Source organism: Falco cherrug, chromosome 4 (assembly GCF_023634085.1).
Source record: "Falco cherrug isolate bFalChe1 chromosome 4, bFalChe1.pri, whole genome shotgun sequence".
NCBI classification, from domain to species: domain Eukaryota; kingdom Metazoa; phylum Chordata; class Aves; order Falconiformes; family Falconidae; genus Falco; species Falco cherrug.
Window position 1 is genome coordinate 49,690,376 of NC_073700.1, and position 18,314 is coordinate 49,708,689.

An 18,314-nucleotide genomic window follows, 5' to 3' on the forward strand; every position below is an offset into this window, starting at 1 on the left:
CATGAAAACCTCATAGATGCACAGTGAGTTGAGGCCTGGATGCCTGATGAAGCACGGCTCCGCGTGTGCCCATTTCACAGATGAGAAACTTCAGGAATGAACTGGAAAAACAATGTTCCCTTGGTCTGCAGCAGAGAATGGAGCCTGCTCCCAACCATCCTCCCTCCAACAGCCACCACATGAGGCATTTTTCACCAGGCACGTGCTGGGCGCAGTTTCTGCAAAGCCCTGAGAACCCTCCAATAGCCCAAACTCACCAAGAAATGAGCAATAACAACAGGACAACGACACTATGGATAATCCAGATTTCTCACAGAGCCCAAAACACCTAAAAGGACCCAATTCTCAGAGCACAAGCAAGTCCCCAGAGAGGCTGGGGAGCCCTGTGCTGCTCTTGCCAATGCTGGAAAATCTCAGACCTGGATGGCAGATCAGGATCTCCTGTCCCACCACGGCACTGTCAGGAACAGCAATGTCTTGGGGAGGGAGTGGGAGCGCAAGAGCTTGAGTGAACCCGTCATAAGCAGGAACTCAATTTTGCCCATCATTATCGTTGGCTTTAACAAATAGCTTCTGGGGATGGCAGGTACTTTATTAATTTTTCCCCTGTACAGCGTGCAGGATGATTGAAGAAATCACTAGCCTGTTCATTTGTTTGCCTACCTGGCCCAAAATAACTAGCTATTTATTTTTAAACATCAGGATACATCAAATCCTCAAATCGAGGCAAAGGAACCAGGGAGAACATGCCACACGCATCCATGGCACTGGTGCCTGGGCAGGTGGTTTCAGCCCCTTTCTCTGCATTGGGAAAAAAACCACATCCAAGTCTCCCAGTTGCACTGCAGACATGGGAAAATTGAATAAAGGGATTTTCTACCCCATTGGGTTTCTTCTGGCAGCCACGTTCTATGGGACTCACTCCCTGCTGTGCCTGAGCCTTGGTCTGCTTGAAGCCCAGGGATGGTTTGGACACCTCAGCCTCAAACACAGACCCTGGCCCTGGACTTTTCCGCACATCCCTGATGCTCAGGGAGGTGGGGACTTTCTGGGTGATGTTAGGACAGAAAAAATGGCAACGTGGTCATCAGGAACCAAATAATCTTGGAAGCTGCTTCTGTCTCTACCAGGTCTCCTGGAAGAACACAGCCATGGGAGACACCAGGCAGTGGCTCACAATGCAGCAGCACCTTGCTGAGTCCTCTCACACCCTTCCAAGACCCAAGCAAGATGTTTGCCACAGCCCCAAGCCCTCCTGGAGCCCTCTGAGGTCAGCAGCAAGCTGGGGCCAGCGCGGGTGCCAACGTCCTCATCAGAGCTGAAGCTCCTCTCCCGTCCCAATGGCCGTGGTTGCTCACACAGGAGGATTCAAGATTCGCTTTTTGCCCTCCCATGGGATTGCTCCAAGAGTGCTGAAGCACAAGGACTCATGTGACCAAAAAACCCGAGTTAATCAGCCCTCCCGAGGAAGTGTCACCAGGGCTGCCAGCCGGCTGTTTTGGCGGTGCTGGCCCGGCGGGGCGCATGGGCGGGAGGGAGCATCCAGCCCAACGACACCCGCGGGATGGAATGTCCCTTGTGCAGCTCCGCTTCGTAACAGCATCCTTCAGGGGAAGGAGCTTCTCAAGTCCCACAACCCCAGCAGAAATTACGCCAGGCAGCTTCAATATCCCCACCCTGTAGGACCCTACCGATGACCTTTTATTGCATATTTTAAGCTTCATCTCCGTTCTTTGTGGTTACTGAGAGTGTTTTCCATATGAGCAGGACTGGAGAGTCTTCCAGAGCCTGCAGCCATCCCACACTGCAGCCTGCTGAGCAGCCAAGCGAGACCTGCAAAACCCTAACGCAGGCTGCAAGCTGCCACAAGGACCACGTGGGCAGTGATGGATCTACCGAGGACTTACAGCAAAACCACTGCTGGGGACAGGCAAGGCGGAGGGAGCTGTAGCAGCCATGTGCCACAGCTGAGGGGACGCAGGGACAGAGAACAAGAGCAGCCGGCTCCAGCGCTGCCAGCATCACTGGGCTGGTGCAGGGTCCCCAAAGCCCCAAGGCAGCGGTGGCTGCTGCCTGCCACAGTTTGGCAGGGAGCTGGCTCTCCCCACGCACATTCACGCGCTCCACAGAGAGCCTTTCTTGTTTGTTTGCGTTCTTTAGAAAAAGAAAACGGGAAGGGAAGCAACTTCAAATTCTCCAGGGACCCAGGACTCTTTGCATCCATCCCCAGAGCAAGGTTAAATGCATTAAGTCTGAACAGAGCTTTCCAAGAGCCTGAAAGCAGAGGAAATGTCCTCCCCCTGCACACACACTCCCCAGGGATGACAGAAGGGACACAGGGGTGCACCTTCTACCTGCCATACACACGCACCACAAATAACACGACGCGCAGCATGCTATTTAAAAGTGGGTTCTGTGCAATAGTCTGCTGCACGTAGAGTCATGCCAGGCAGCGGCATGGGCTGGTGCCTGCCTCCCACCCTGGCCAGCGGGGCCTGGGCTCTGTGCAAACACGACAGGCTCGTGCCCAGGGCCGTGCACACCGAGCCTGGCAGCTGCTGCAGCGCTGCCCTGTCCAGACCTGTCCGGGCCCAGGCTGTGGTTTCTGCGGCAGAGTCGTTTGCATTGATCTTGCTTTGCCACTGTAGCATGCTAGGGTAAATCAGCACAGGGTAGCATCACCTCATCGACAGAGGCAGGCACAGACTCCACTTTCCCGGCTTGGGAGACAGAAACGGGAATTGCCACCTCGACCAGGCTGCACTGCAGCAGTGACACCTCAGCTGTCCCATGCCTGATGCAAAGACCCATCTCTTCCAAAAAGACCTCCAGAAATGCACTGCTGAAAATGCAGCAAATAATTACACACGGCTGTGTAACACCCCCCCAGCTCCTCCTCCCTGCGTCCCAGTTGCACTTTCCCTCCCTTTACCACCCTTTCCCTCCCTCTACCACCCTGTCTGATCCACCGCTGGCCACGGAGGGGCCCTGCCAGCTGACAGATGAAGCTTCAGGTTAACAAATCCAATTTGTCGGACACAAAAAGCCAAAGCATTTCATTTCTGCTGGCTTTTTCTTTATGAAATTGCTCAGACATGCAAGACGTGAAATGTCACCGTGTCACTTGGTGGCAGCTGAGGGCACGAAGCTGGAAAGGTCAAGAGAGGCTCTCCGAGAGCTGCCCCTGCTCAGCTCCAAGGGAAGGGGGATGAGGCAGACAGGGCCACCGAGGCCATCAGCCCATGCTGCCCAAGGTGCAAGCCCAGTGCTCCCAGTCCCATGAGCTCTCAGCAGAGTGCAGAGGGACGATAACATGAAGCACCAGAGGACAAGCACCACTCGCGATTGCAAACAAGCCTTGGCCCCCAAAACCCCCTCCACCACACTCCTCTCGACTCAGGGGCCAGCTGGGACCATCGCATTGCCCTGAGCTTCCCCACCTTGCTCTGACCACCCCGAGTAACAGAGGGCTCATTCTGCCTCTGCGATTCCCCAGAGCAAAATAACATAGCCAGGATGCTTAGCCAAGCTCTTGCATCCCAAAAGAATAAACAATCAACATGCACTATGGCAGATCTGCCCCAACAGCCAAGAAAGAGCCGTGCCACCAGCTGTCCCACCACAGGGTGGAAAATCCACTGCAAATCCCTCCCTGGAGGAGAGCAAAAGTTTGCACCCCGGAATGGTTTGGTTGTGGGACAACACTTGCTCGGAGCCTGCCAGTAACACTCCAAGCAGCTCCCTGTGCCCCAGCAGAGACCAGAACCAGTTCTCAGGTACCCCAGAGCCCCCGGGATGCTGCTCCGTTTTACCACAGGCAGTAACAGCAACAACAGACAAAGCCAAAGTGTTTTGCCCCCCCCCCCCCCCCCCCCCAGCCACTCAGGGCACCTGCTGCTTGGGCAGGACACCGTGGGAGCATTGGAGGCAGGGCAGAGCCCATGTTTACGGTATATGCTGGTGAACCACGCAACAGCGCTTTGCTCTGACCTCTGCCAAGCCGGGGCTCAGCGCAGGGATGCCCAGAAGGGCCAGCCACCCAGAAGGGCTCAGGGCACCCTGCCTCCAAACCAGAGGGACCCAAAAGCTGTGCCAGCACAGCGGGAGCCAGCCGCAGGGGCCATGGCCAGAGACGGGGCTGCGCTCCCCACCAAGACAATGCACGGGGCAGGGAGCGAGTGCTGCAGCTCCTGGGCACCCCTCCGGCCAGGAGGGAAGCTGAGACCTCCCCCCACGGGTGAATTTACAGCAGGGAACATACAGTTACAGACTGGCCGATGCCAGAGGCAAGGCAGAACAGAACACCCCACAGCGAGAGGGCCAGCCTGCAATCACAAAAGCACCTGAAAATGAGAACGGTTGGTGTTCGTTTGTTCCCAGGGTCAGAGCCGCCGAGCCCACCAGCAGCAGCTTTGTTGCAGACACCGCTCTGGTTGCGTGTTTAATTGCAGGAGTCTAGGGAGAAAATGAGCTGCCGCAGGTTTCTGTGCATCAGCCCCAGCCTCCCAGGGCTGGAGCCTCCCCGTGTGTTGATGCTGGCTGAAAAGGCACCTCTGCTCACACGCACTCACAGGGGGTCAGCAGCCGAGGTCAGCTGTAGCATCTCCATCCCTCCCACCAGCCTGCAGGCAAAAGGTTATGGGGATGTCGCACTGCTGGTTGACGTCTCAGGCTCTGTGTGACACTTGAAGCACAACAATGTGATGCAACATGGGAGCCCACGCTGGGGTTTCACACCCCTGTCCCAAAATGCCATACCCCCATCCCAGAGCACAGCAGGTACCAGCTGAGAGAGCAAAAGCTGCTTCCCACTCCGGCCTGCCAGGCTCGCTGGATGATTCCTGATCCCAGCAGTGGGAAAGGCTGCTGGCTTCTCTGCCTAAGACGCAGAGCAGGGATGCTGCACCAGTTTGTCTCTGGGGCACAAGGAAAAACAGAAACCAAGAGAAGCACTGCCAGGAGGGCCTGACCCAGGCAGCAGCATGCAGCCAGAGCCCAGAAGCAGAGAACAGGCAGACGTGACTTTGGTCAAGCTTGGCCGAGCAGTGCCCGCCAGCCCCATGCCCGGTGCTGCAGTACCCGTGGGAGAGACGCCACGAGCATCCATGGGGGTGAGATAGAACCTGGACTCTCCTGTGGCAGCAGGGAGCTCCCACTCCCACAGCACGGGGCTCCACCAAAGCTTTCCTGCATCTCCTGGGAGGGGGTGGCCATGGCACGGAGCCCCGCCAGGAAGAGCAGCACAGCCGGAGAGGGGGCAGCTGGCACTGAGCTGAGCAGCGGGGCTGCGCACCCCCTCCGCCGCCGAGCTGCACGGGCTGTTCCCGCACCTGGCGTCCCTTCCACCGCCTCCTTCCCAGCGGCATCCCCCGCGCACCCGTCTGCTGCCACCCGCTCCATCCTCCCCCACGCGCCTGCACTGAGCGCTCCCGGCTCATCCCATCCCGCCTGCCCCAAAGCTTTCTCAAGAGCCCCAAAACCCTTGCCGGAGCGGTGCTGCCAAGCAGCACCATGGGTTTTCCCAGCTTTTGCCTAGTTGTGCCAAAGTACACTTTGAGAGACTCAACGGCAAGCAAGCACGTGCTCCCGGCATCAGCCAACTGCAGGCACAAGCGTGCTGAAGGGCACCTCTGTCCCGCACCCCACATCCGGAGGCTGTGATCGCAAGAGGAGCCAGGAGATGCACATACAGACCGAAAGGGATGGACAGACGGGACTCCATTTGATGCCCCTGCTTTCCGCACTGCCTTGACAGAGTGCACTGGGAAAGCAGTACAGCCATCTCGTGACTTAAAAAAGCCCAAGACCAGCAACTATCTACATAGGCAAGATTTCAGGATATGTTGTTTTTCCTCCCCCCCTCCTAAGAGCCTAATTAGGAAAGAAAAAAAATTGTTTCAAAATAAAGTGACTTGCAAAGAAAAATCCATGTTGAAAGTCTTGTTTTAATTTTATCCTAAAGATTAAAGCGCGCCATGGCGTGTTCTGGGGGCCTGATGCAAGTTTGGCATCACAAGCTCATCCAATACTTCCTAGAAAAACCTGCAATCAAGTCACCTATAAACACTCCTCGTGAGAAGGCTGAGAGGGATAGGAGGAGAGCAAGGCTCCCCAAGGCAAGCAGCACCTGAGACACTGCCAGACAGCCCCTGCCTCGAGAGCATCTGTCCTGCAGGAGCCAGGATGGAGAATGAAAAATTGAGGCACAACTAAGGGATATGACTCGCTCAAAGACATTGGAAAAAGTCAAGGGTAAGCCAAGAACAAAGCATTGGGCTGGAAGATCCAGTTACAAGACAACGCAGCCTAATTACAGCCTGGCTCTGGGTGGTTTTTAAGAGTGAAATACAAGCCTATGTGCTCCGGGGATTGAAGCGGCCAGACTGGCACTGGGGACGGCAGCTCTGGAGCGCACAGACCCCTCTGCCCTGCTGCCAAGCATTCTGCAGAAGAGCTCTGGGCAAGAACTGAAGTGCTTGTCTCCAGGCTTCCCATCCCACCGGCACACACTGGGCATGGGCTGCTCCAGCAGCATGAGGCACTCGAGCATGCAGCAAGCTCACCCCTTTGAGGGGGCACCCGAAGACACACAGACGTGACCTACCTGGCCCCCCTGCTTTGCCCCAGCTCCCCTGGACACAAGCAGAGACCCAACCACATCACCTGTCCTTGGTAAGTGGGGACAGCCTGGTAACTGAAGCTCAGGATGAGGCAGGACATTGAGGACGATGTCGCAGGTGGGTCCTGACATGCAGCTCTGTGCACACACCTGGACCAGGAAGACCCCTGCCAGCTGCAAACACACCTCCAGGCATGAAAACTGCACCTCCTCTCTTCATCCCCTCCTCACTGCTCCTCACCCAGCCCAACATCCAGCTCCTTGCCAGGCTGGGCACACATCAGAGGGCCATGGCACCCATCTGGGCACCCACAACCCATGCAGCACACTCCCCAAGGCAGCCGGGATAAGAAGCCTTAGCTGCAAGGGCCATTACAATATTTAATATTTGCCTCTCTTACTTCTAAGAAACATTTCACTTCCTCCCCACCTCCTTACTTTTCCTCTTTCCAAAGCAACCTCACACCTATTTTTAGGTCAGCACATCTTGGAGCCACTGGATGGGTGCCATCCCCTGTATAACCTCCAACGGGAGAGGAAGCCAAGGGACGCTCATGCCCCCTGCACCGCTGGGGCAGCTGCTCCGCCTGGGGATTTTCAAGCTGCTTTGCAGACAGATGAAGGGATAAAGCATCAAAGTGGTCATCTTGCAGCTTGCAAGCAGATGCTGAGAGCGCTGGAGGTCTGTGGTCGTTCTCAAAACCCAGACGGCCTCACTGGGATCCCGGTACAGGGACCAGCAGCGAAGGCTTTAGGGCACGTAGTCCATGGGCAGCCCCAGGGGGGCTAAAATTGAGGTGCTGAAATGTGGTCAGGGCTGCTGGAGCTCCCTCCTCATCCTTCTCCAGGGAAGCAGGACAACATCGGAAGGACCCATAGCAATGGTGGCTCATCCTTGGACTTTGCCATGACCTCCTGCCTCATGCCCAGCCCTGCTTGGAGCACAACAGCAGGTTTATCCTCGGCTTTTGAGGGTGCCAAGTTGTGCTTTGGGCTTTTGGAAAAAATAAATCTTCTTATCAGTATGGTGTAACAAGTACTTCCAGGGAGGAGTTAGCAGGGAACTCGGCTGCCCTTCTCAGGGCTCTGAGCAGGTCTGGAAGCAAAGCTAGAGTTTGCACGTTACGGATGGACGGTGTCCGGCGACTCCAAATTCAGGGGGACTTTCCTCCTCCTGACAAGTTGTGCAACAGAACAGAAAGAGGCTGTGAGTCTCAGGGCCTGGATGCCGGAGAGGAGCAGAGGTAACAGGAAATCCCAAACCAGAGGAAAATTCAGCTTGTTCTGGGTCAAATACAGAGGAGGAAACGGAGGCACAAGCAGAGGTGCAGGGAGAGGAAAGCCCTTTCCAGAAGAGCGGCCTGAGGGGTCAAGTCTGTACAAGGCTTCTGGGGACTCACAACACTGATTCTGATGCCGTAAGTCAAAACCCCAGAGACAATCCGGGAGCTGGTTCGCCAAAACCTCCAGGGTCTTCCCCAAAAGGGGCTCAGAGGACAATTAGCCAACAACTCTCCCTGCTGAAGTCCCAACGGCACAGAGGACCAGCAGCTGCCATCTCCCACTGCTGTGCAGACAAAAAAAAAATAATTCATCCTGGGTGCAGCAGACATCACCTCCTTGTTGGAACTGGTGGCCAAGGCCAGGAGCTGGCACACACCAGCCCACCCCACTGCTGAGCTCCCCTGGCCAGAGCTCTCCATGCAACCGCAGCCCCACCTCAGTGGTAAAACCAATTAAGAGAAGAATGAGACAAGCAGCACTTTGATGGATGCTCCCTGGCTGCTGGCACCGTGGGGACACAGAGGCTGTCGTGGCTGTGCTACATGCCCTGAGTCCGCCCAGCATCACACCCCGCCTGCCAGCGGCTGAACCACTCCCAGGACTCCTGCTGGATCCTGCAGGCTCCCATCCTTGCTCCAGGCATGCAGGCAAAAGGGTTGAACGGCTTGTCCGAACCATACATGGCACATTCCTTGCTGCATGCAGGGCCACTGCCACCCCGGTAGCCTGTGGCACATCCCCTCCTGCCACAATCCAGCCGGGACAGCGGCTGGGATTTACCCCAGGGGGTGGGAGAGGTAGCCCGGCTGCCCAGTGTGGTGGGGGTTAAGCTGCATTGGAGTGTTGCCCTAAACCCCCAGCCGCGGGCAGGACAGGGGCTGCATCCAGGGGTCCCTCCAGAAATCCCTGGACAAGAAAGCATGGGCGGGTGCCAAGGACACCAGGTTACGTTGGAACCACCACCATTTTAGAGCCCCGAACAGAAACAGCCACGTACAAACACCACCAATACACCTGGGAAAAACAGAGTGGCTTCTTTATTTATCAAGCGATTCTCTACACCCAGGCAGGAGAGCAGGAACACATCCCCGAGGCACCCTCTCCCAGCTCCAAAAATGTATTCATTATCCCCAGGCGGCTTCTGGCAGGGCAGAGAGATCACTCTCCGATTAGAGATGTTTATCAGTAAGCTATAATGAAGGAGGGACACTGACACTGTGATGAATATTATATTTCAGGAAAATTTAAATGAAATGATCCATCATGCCCAGCAGAAGATCAGCAACACCTTCTGCCAAGCACCCGCACCGAGTGGAGCGGCTTCTCGACCGAGGCTCCGCTTTGGAGCCCTGCAGTCACCTTGGCTCTCCGCTCCTGAGGAAAAATAGCAGCAAGAGATAAAGAAAAGCACTTCGTATTTCCAAGGGCACACAGCGAAGCAGTAACGCTCGCTTGCAAGGGAGCCACAGTCTTCTCCAACACAGCAGTGAGATCTCCTTGCAGTGGCTCCGCCAAGGATGGGGACAGCCTGTGTTTCATTTACTTGGGCGAGTTCGGGTCCCAGCGTTTAGCATACCCAGAAATAGAGTGCCCTCGGAAACAGGACGTCATCCGGGCAGGATGCGGAGGGGAAGGGTTATGGAGCGGCTTTTCCCTTAAGTGAAATATTGCCGCCAGCTCAATGGAAGCAGAAGGTTTCGTCCCTCCTGGGAGGAAGCTATCAGAAACCACTCTCCCTCCAAGCGTGGCTAGTCCACGTTTTGCTACCTGTTGCATTTTCTAATCAGGCAAAACACTGGAAGAGTGTAAGACGACATTAAAAAGCAAGAGTGGGTGCAGCAGCATGCAAGGGATGGGGCGCCAGAAACGCTACAAGCTGCTGCAATCCAGACACGAATGCATTACACATTCATCTGAATTTTAAATACAGAGCATTATGACTGGCATCCTCACAACTGCCACAGCAGCCTCGGCACTACAGCTTTTATGGTAATTCACAGGGAGTTACCCACAAGGCACTGCAGAGATTTTCTTGGCAGCCATCCTAAACTAATTTTTATAGGTTAGTGTACAGTTATACATAAACGTTTAAGAAAAATAAAATGGCGACTCAGAGGGAAGGAGCTGAGTGGGAGGGTGCTGTGCCACTCCAGCACTAAATGCCGCAGGGCCAAGGCCTGTGCCACCACCAGCCACCCCATGCTGGGGACCAGAGGACAGGAACACCAGTTGGTTCACAAACTGGTTTGCACTTGGGCAAGGCTCATGCATTTGCCGCCAGGACGCCTAGCCCTCTGCATCGCTCCTGCACCTGTGCCTCTGGGCTCCACAGCATCCCCCTGCTCTTTGAGGGTGTTTGGCTCAGCCAGGTCATGCCTGGGCAGGAGACAGCTCTGCCACCACCCAGGCGGCCCATCGGGTGCCTGCCTTCAGGTATGGGTGCAGGGCTGTGCTCAGCCCCGATTCTCCCCTTCCCCCAGGTCACCCAGGGCACCTTGGGTGCGCTGGCCAGCTGCCTGGAAAGGACAGGATGAATCCCAGAGGACAACAATTCGTTGGTGGAAACCACAGCATCCTGAGAAAAACGTTTGATGTGCTTTGACAGCACATCCTCCCAGTCACCATCCCTGCCCACCCAGGGCCACCCCTCTGCCCCAGGCATGTCCCCTCCCGTGGGGAGGAAAGAACGGTTTGCCCCCCACCTGCCTGCTCCACCTCAGAGCTCCTGGCAGGACACGGCTCTGCCCATCACCTTTGCTTTCTGCACATCCTGAGCCGTGCTGGTTGGGTGACACGGGAACTTCACGTGGTGACTGGAAACTGCTGCTCAGCTTCCGACTGCCCTTTGCAGCCCACAGAGGAAAGAGTCAAAGCCACTGCCAGCGAGCAACAGCACCGCGGAAAACAAAGGAAAGAAGCAGAGGGAGGGAGGTCTTGATCGGTGCAAGCCAGTAGCAGCAGCCATCTCCATTTCACAGGAATCAGAGCAAACTCTTGATGATACCAGAGCTGAAGATTAGTTCTTTTAAAAAAAAATAAAATCCCAATTCCTGCAGATGTTGCACACATGCACACATATGCATTTGCAGCACAGCAAGCAGGCAGTCTGCCCACCTCTGCTGTCTTCACAAAAGCAAAATGGAGGGAAGCACCATCAGGACTTCTAAGGAAAGAACCTTTCACATTGCAATCATCTGTGGAATTACTAGCAACATGGATTTGGATACGGGGACACCACAAAGAAAAACAATTAAGCAACAGCTCAGAGGGAGAGATGCTGAGATACAACTCAAGCACCACAAAGGGTCAACACACTGCATTTCAGACAAGGCTGCTGTTTCCCTGAGATGAGATTATTGCATTTTGAAAAGTCACGCAGGGACCAGCACACTGTGCCCTCCCTCACCTTCCCATGATTTTTGATCCCAGCTCAGTGGTTGCAAGCAAGGGAGATCGAGAGCACCTGGCCTCCAGCCTGGTGCCTTCTGCACCCAGCACATGTGGTTACCCCATGTAACAGCATCACTTCACATGTCAACTGCCCACAAACAGAAATTAAAGGGCGGGGGCGGGGCAGGGGGGACGGGACACGACCCCTGAAAGCAGCACTATGTGAAGTTAGGGCATTTCTGAAGTTAGGATCTGGTGTATCTCAAGTCATCCCTCCATCAGGCACGTTAATCCACCACCTCCCAGGAACACAGCAGCAGGTGCCGAAGACAGCAAATCATTCCTGAGGTCTGGGCAGACAGGCTTACCTCTTGTGCTCTTAAACTGGTTAACCAGAGGAAACTCAGCGCTCGAAAGCGGGACACCAGATGCATTCCCACCCTTCATGCCCCTACAGACCTACAGTCTGAGATGGCCAAGAGCCAAGCAGGGAGACAGCAGCGGGATGGGCAGGGTCCCCCAGGCACCGCGCTCCCCGCACATGGACTCACACACAGACACTTCGCTACTCAAACCCTAACAGGCTTAAAAATCCCCCCAGAGCGACAGATCCTTCTTGCAAACCACCCGCAGGACCCGCCACGCACTGCAGATCGTGGCTGCAGCCGAACCAGCCACAATCCACATCTCCTACTGCAGCCACGTGCTGCCGGCTGCCCTCCCACCTTCCGAATGGTGCCACCAAAACCCACCCGGCCTTCGGGTTCCCTGCCTGGTTAGGACATCCCTGCGAAGGTGGGAGCATCCTGGTCGCTTGTGGGGTCACAGCCAAACTGCAATGCCCTGGTGTGATGTAAACCAGTGCCGTACAGAGCGGTCACCTACAACACACAGCTGCGAACAAGTGATTCAGCTGCCGCTCTGCAAAAACAGCCCCAACACCACAGCAGGAGTGGAGACCTCCAGGAGCTGGGCAGAAACAGCCACAGGCTTCCTCCTAACCTAAACCATCCCACAGCCCTGATTTAATCTGATTTATGCAAATATTAAACCAATTTACGTGTGCACGTTGTATGAGTTGCCTGGCCCAGTTTAATTTGATCAGGTTTTAAACCTGTTTAGACAAACTGAGATCTGCTTTCTAATCTAAAGCTGCTCTTAAAACTGCACGGATGTTGCCAGGGAACTGGAGCACGGATGTGATGACAGAGCCTGTTTGTATGACCACACTCAAACTGCAATGGCCCCAGCTATGGCAGTGAAGGAAAGAACGGAATGCTAAAATTCCCATGTCTCTGAGCTGGCCACACAGCAGGGCTGCAAAACTCGGCTCCGCTCTGCCTGGAGCTTTCCAAACCCAGAGGAGTCCCAAACAGCCCAGGGCAGCAGCAGGCTGGCTGGGCTGGGACACAGCCATACTCGCTTTCCCGGAGCAGGGCACAGAAGTCCCTGATGGGGCCAAACAAGCCTCCCAGGGAAAAATCTCAGCATGGGGTCCTAGGGTGCCCCCCGTGCCCACAAGCTAAGCTGTCGTCCCCCTCATCACCACCCCTTTGCATCCAGAGACAGAGCAGAGCACCGCAAACCCCGGTGAAGATCTGCGCCTCCTTTAAAAACCTCAGGTGTGCACAGAGCTCACGCTGCATTCCTTGCACCCTGCTCCTTCTCACACCTGGACATCCTGGGCTGGGGGACACATCCCCTCCCTCTGCCCCGGCAGCACCTCCACCTCCTCCCTTGGCACCTGCGCCCTGCGCGCGTGGGAGCCACGCACAGCCCACCCACCCTTGGGAGCCGGTGGGAGACCAGGAGCCAAGAGGCTTCACAGATTAAACAAATAAGTTCAAAGAAACTCACACCTCCCAGCCAGCTCCTTATCAAGGGATGTCAAGAAGACAACACGGGCTGAAAATTACTTTTTTTTGGATGATGGTGGGGCTGCACCGGGACGTGGGCTCCACATGCAGGACATATGGCTCTGTGAGAGCTTGTTCAGGTGAGCAGCAAATAATCCGACAGCGCAGGCAGCTACTACGATGAGAATGCCAAGCTCGATAAATTACTAAGCCAAGACAATGATAACCGAACTAGAAAAAAAGAAGTTGAAGAGTATCATGTTGGATCAGACTTGGAGATCTGCAGGACAAATTTACAGTTTGCTAGGCTGATGTAAAAAAAAATAAATATATTGGTCAAGTTGTAAAGTAAACAATCAGAAAGAGGTCTAGAGAAAAAAAAAAGTCTAATAGAGCCCTCAGATTTTTCCAGCTTATCATGAAATAAACTTTGCAGAAAGGAGGCTGGCCTGAGCTTTACTGCTTCAGGGCTCACAATTTTAAGAATGACAATAATTTTAAAAATATAATAATACAGTTATAGCCAGAAGCTTCTCAGCCCAGCTGTTTTCTTCCCTTTCCAAATATCAAAACGTTCTGGGGATCCTGCCTGGAGCTACCAGCCTGGGGCAGAGCCCAGGACGCCCAGCCAGCCTCCGCACTCACAGCGGGAAGCAAAGAGCTCCATGGGCAGGGGGAGCTGGGCCCAGGGAAGGGACTATTGGAAGCAGAAAGTTCGGCACATTTTTCACGCTGCTGAAGCAACGATACTTCACTGGAGTCATTTGCAGATTTTCTTTTTTGGAGGAGAGAGTTATGAATAATATGCATGTTCTTCTCAACTCATATAAGAAGAATTTAAAGCTCAAAGTTCACCAAGTGTGGATTAAACTACTTAGCAGCACCTTTTTAATGGAACCGAGTAACCTCTCTCCTTACCATATGCTCGCACTGCCACACTGACTCGGGTTAGATCTGGCTTCACTTTATCTCTGTATCCTATGCTCGCAATTTTATCTCTGCAATGCAAGAGAAAAACTGTTTTAGTTGGGAACAGAGAGGGTTTAAATAAAATCCATACGCACTGGCAGGCCACAGGCAACATCTCGCATCCAGCGCAGCAACTCACCACCCACGCAACCTCACGTGCCACGTGCAAAAGCAGATAAACAGTTCAACATGTGTTTACTACCTTGAGTTGTTCAGCAACAAGGCGAGCAGCTGGATGGGACCCTCACCCTGCTCTGAGCTGGGCACTGCAGAGGGCATCCATCCCAACCCACCGCCAGCCACTGTATTTTGAGATCTCAAAGCAGCATCAGGTGGGACAGTCTCCCACCTCAACGACAGCTTTGGGGTCCCTAAATCCAAGCCCGCTGGACAAGCGCAGCAGGCAGGAGTTGCTCCTATGCTATGAAGGGTCACAAACATGCCCCTGCCTCAGTTTCTCCAGGGTGCAGCCACATCATCTCCTTGGACATCCCACCTGGCTGGACCTCAGGTGTCTCCTCTCCCTCAGCCCCACCGCTCCCCCCAAAGCAGCAGCATAAAGTGATAACAAGGACCCACCCTCATGGAGGCACATTTTGCCTCCTCTCTGTAGGCACTGCGTCACACATTCTCCAGCATCCAGACCAGAGGTGGAGCAACCCCCCATGCCCAGTGGGGCGAGACACCCCAGGAAGATGCTGCATTTACCCAACTCGCATTTATAAAACCCAGAGAGCACCAGGGACCGGGGGGACAGAGACCCAAGGGACCTGAACCCGTCCTGTCCACAAGGCTGATGCCAGAAGTCAACTACAAGAGGACTCGAGGACCCCCTGCCACCCATTACCTCCATCACCCCACACCCACGAATGGCTTTGCTGGGGGTGGAACCCCTCCCCATGGGCAGCCCCCCACGTTAGTGGCACAGCTTCAGCTGGAAGCTCCTCTTGCATTACTCAAAGTATTTATGACTTTTTCCCCCATTTGAAATATGGGCCCTTACCACGCACAGGAAGGAGGAGAGTGCCAGCAAACCCGTTAATTTATAAGTCAATCTGGCAGGGAACAATTAACAGCTTTTCCCACCGTCAAGTTGGCAGGAGGAGGGGGGAACCTTCCCCCTAGGAAGGGCAGGAGGGTCCCCGCATCAGCACGGACGCGGCTCCATGCTTAGCACCCAGATGCTACTTTATTCCTCGCCCCCCCAGGACCTCTCGCACCCTGAGGGGACGAGCAGCCCTGTCCTCCGCAGCGGGACCCCCTTTAGGTCATGCCACCAGCTCCCCCAGCCCGGTGCAGGTATGCAACCCCAAAAACATGCTTTACAGGGGAAAATAAAATATTAACATATATATGTCAATCCATAATATTTTGCTGCTCAGGACACAAGTCCCTGTCCAAGCCGAGCTGCAGGCAGGAGGAGAAGCACAAGTGCCCGTGGGGAACGTCCCCTGCAAATTTGGCAGGGGGTTTGCCTGGGGAGGGGATGGGGGGAGGCTCCAGATGTGCAGCCCCTCACCCCCGTGGGGTGTCCGGGCTCAGAGGAAGGGCTGGACACCCACCCGCCCCCCCCAGCCCCAACCAAAACAGCTTTTTCTTCCCAATTGTAACGATCGCTTTTCCAAAAACAAAGCCTCCTGGGACTCAGAGAGGGCAAATGCCCAAAAAGCGGAGCTGCCCCCTGCCCTGGAGAGCACAGCGCCCATCCCCGCAGAGCCCAGCACCCCTCCCACAGGTGTCACCTCTTCACCAGCATTTTTCCCCCCCCTTACCCTACATTTGCACCATTTCCTTCCCCAGGAGGGACTGCAACAAGATCCTCCCAGTGAAACACAAACGCTATTAATCATTACTCTTTATTTTTTGGGGGGGTGGCGGGGTGCAGTTTACCCTCCATGTCACAGTTTTGGCTTGGGGACAGCTCTCGCCCACCGCAGGATGGCTCCAGGGCTCAGGATTTCAGCTGAAATCCCTGAGGGTGGATGGAAATCACCACCAGCTGCCCACCCCAGGGGCATCCCGCAGCCCCCCCGAGCCAGCTACACCTTGCAGGAGGCACAGGATTGGTGCAGCTGCCGCAAGGCAGGGGGACACCACCCCACCCCCAATTCCAATACAGGGTCTTGCGTAGTTTTGGGATGACCCATACCCTTCCTTGCTGCTGTCACCATCACCAGGCCACCACACAGTCAGGAGGAACAAGGTGAAACTCAGTTCCTGATGAGCTCCAGAGCTGGTGGTGAGGACAAGGCACGCCCCGGTGTCACCGGTGTTTGGGGTGGGGAGAGGGCAGCACCCCAGGGGGACAGAGCTGTGTCCCCAAGCTGCGACACTGCCCTGCTGGGAATGCTCCGATTCCTCCTCCAACACCTGCGCCCCGGCGATGCAGCTCCAGGAGCGACACCGGCTTGGCCACTGGAGCATCCCCGGCACACGCAGGTGGTGGGAGGTGGAAAAGCCACCAAGAGGGGACATGGGCCCTCGGCCACCCCCCGCCAGCACGGGTGGTCCCACAGTGCTGCTCCGCAGGAGCACAGCCCTTTGCTTGGGGGTGACACCACAACACCCATCCCAGGGGGCCGCACCCCGCACTGAGCACCCGCTGGAACCGCGGGCGGGAAGAGGCGGACAGGGGGGACCCAGGAGCAGCGCGGCAGCGATGGGGGGGCCCTGTCCGACAGGTGTCCCCCCCACCAGTGAACAGGCACCGGGATGGAGCGGGGAGCCCAGCCCAGGTACCGGGGCACCGCAGAGGGGCTCACCCTGGGGACCAGCACTGGGACGCGGGATGGAGCGGGGAGCCCAGCCCGGCGACTGGAGCAGGCGCCCGCCTGGCGGTGAACCGGTACCGGGATGCAGGATGGAGCAGGGAGCTCTGCCCAGTACCGGGGCATGGAGCATGTCCCCCCTCCCGGTGAACAGGCACTGTGATGCAGGACGGAGCACGGAGCTCAGCCCGGGTACCGGGGTATGGAGCAGACCCCCCGCGGTGAACCGGCACCGGGGATGTGGGATGGAGCGGGAAGCCCAGCCCAGTACCGGGATACGGAGCAGCCCTCCCCGGGAACCGGCACTGGGATGCGAGACGGAGCGGGGAGCCCAGCTCGGGCACCGGAGCCCAGCCCAGTACCGGGGCGCGGAGCCTGGCTCACGCCGCGGACCAGCACCGGGACGCGCCCCCGGCCCCCCCGGGCCAGCTGCCCCCCTCCCCGTGAGCCAGCGCGGCGCGGAGCCCCCAGCCCGGCTCTTCCTCACGTCCTCCCCCCGCCGCTGTAAGTGCCGGTGGGCCAGCGCGCCCCCTCCCTGCGCCCCCCGCTATAGCGCGGCCCCTTCCCCAGTGCAGCCCCCCCACCACATAACACGCCCCCAGGTCTCCGGTGCCACCCACCCGCACACCCCCTGCCCACTACAACGCGACCCCCACCCCCAACACCACCCGGCCGCACCCCCGGCAACGAGACCCCAACGCAGCTTGCCCGCACACCCCCCCCAGCGACACCCCCCCGCTATAACGTCAGCCCTTGCCCCCAGCGCGAGCCACCTGCGCCCTTCTCGCACCGTGTCGCTACCCTGAGGCCCCCGCTATAACGCGACCCCTCCCCAGCACGACTCCCCCCCCCCCCCCCCGGCGCTCCCCCCTGCCCCGCTACAACGTGGCCCCGCAGCGACACCAGCGCCCCGCCAGCCACCGCCGCTACACCCCCGCTATACCGCGCCCCCCGCCGTACCTGCCGGCGCGGCCGCCCGCTCCCATGCTGGCCGGCGGAGGGGCGCGGAAGGGCCGCCGCGGCCGCCTTCCTCCTCCTCCTCCTCCGCCTCCTCCCTCCGCCTCCGCCCGGCGGCTGCGCTGGGCCCGCGGCGCGGGGACACTGCGGCGCGAGCTCCCGCCCGCCGCCGGCCACTCGCACAGGTGATGTCATTCCCTGAGCCGCCGCCGCCTGACGTCACCGCGGGGCGGGACCCCCCCTCCCATCCCGGCCGAGGGAGGGGAAGGGGGGGCGGGCGCGGGGGGCGGCTGACGTCACCGCGGAGGCGAGGGGCGTGGCCGCGCCTTAAAGGCCCCCCGCGCACGTGGGCGCGGAGGCGCGAGGGCCGCGGGGAGGCGCAGCGCCGGGGGGCTCCGGGGGGCTCCGGCGGGGATGGGGGTCTTCCCGCTGCGCGCCGGCTGTTGCAGCCCGTTTCCCAGTGTGTCCCCC

At 57.2% G+C, this 18,314-nt stretch overlaps 1 protein-coding gene across 7 annotated transcripts in view; it reads right to left on the reverse strand.

The window, feature by feature from the left end:
• PTPRS (protein tyrosine phosphatase receptor type S) overlaps positions 1-18,008 on the reverse strand; it is a 162,485-nt gene extending 144,477 nt beyond the window's left edge. For 4 of the 7 annotated variants that reach the window (XM_055708138.1, XM_055708135.1, XM_055708136.1 and 1 more), the window contains exon 1: positions 17,847-18,008. The gene's annotated coding sequence lies outside the window, so the exon portion shown is untranslated. Of the gene's footprint in view, positions 1-14,067; positions 14,148-17,846 lie in introns of all 7 variants that reach the window. The other 3 variants (XM_055708137.1, XM_055708131.1, XM_055708139.1) reach the window with 2 other exon arrangements.
• Positions 18,009-18,314: the final 306 nt, after the last annotated feature.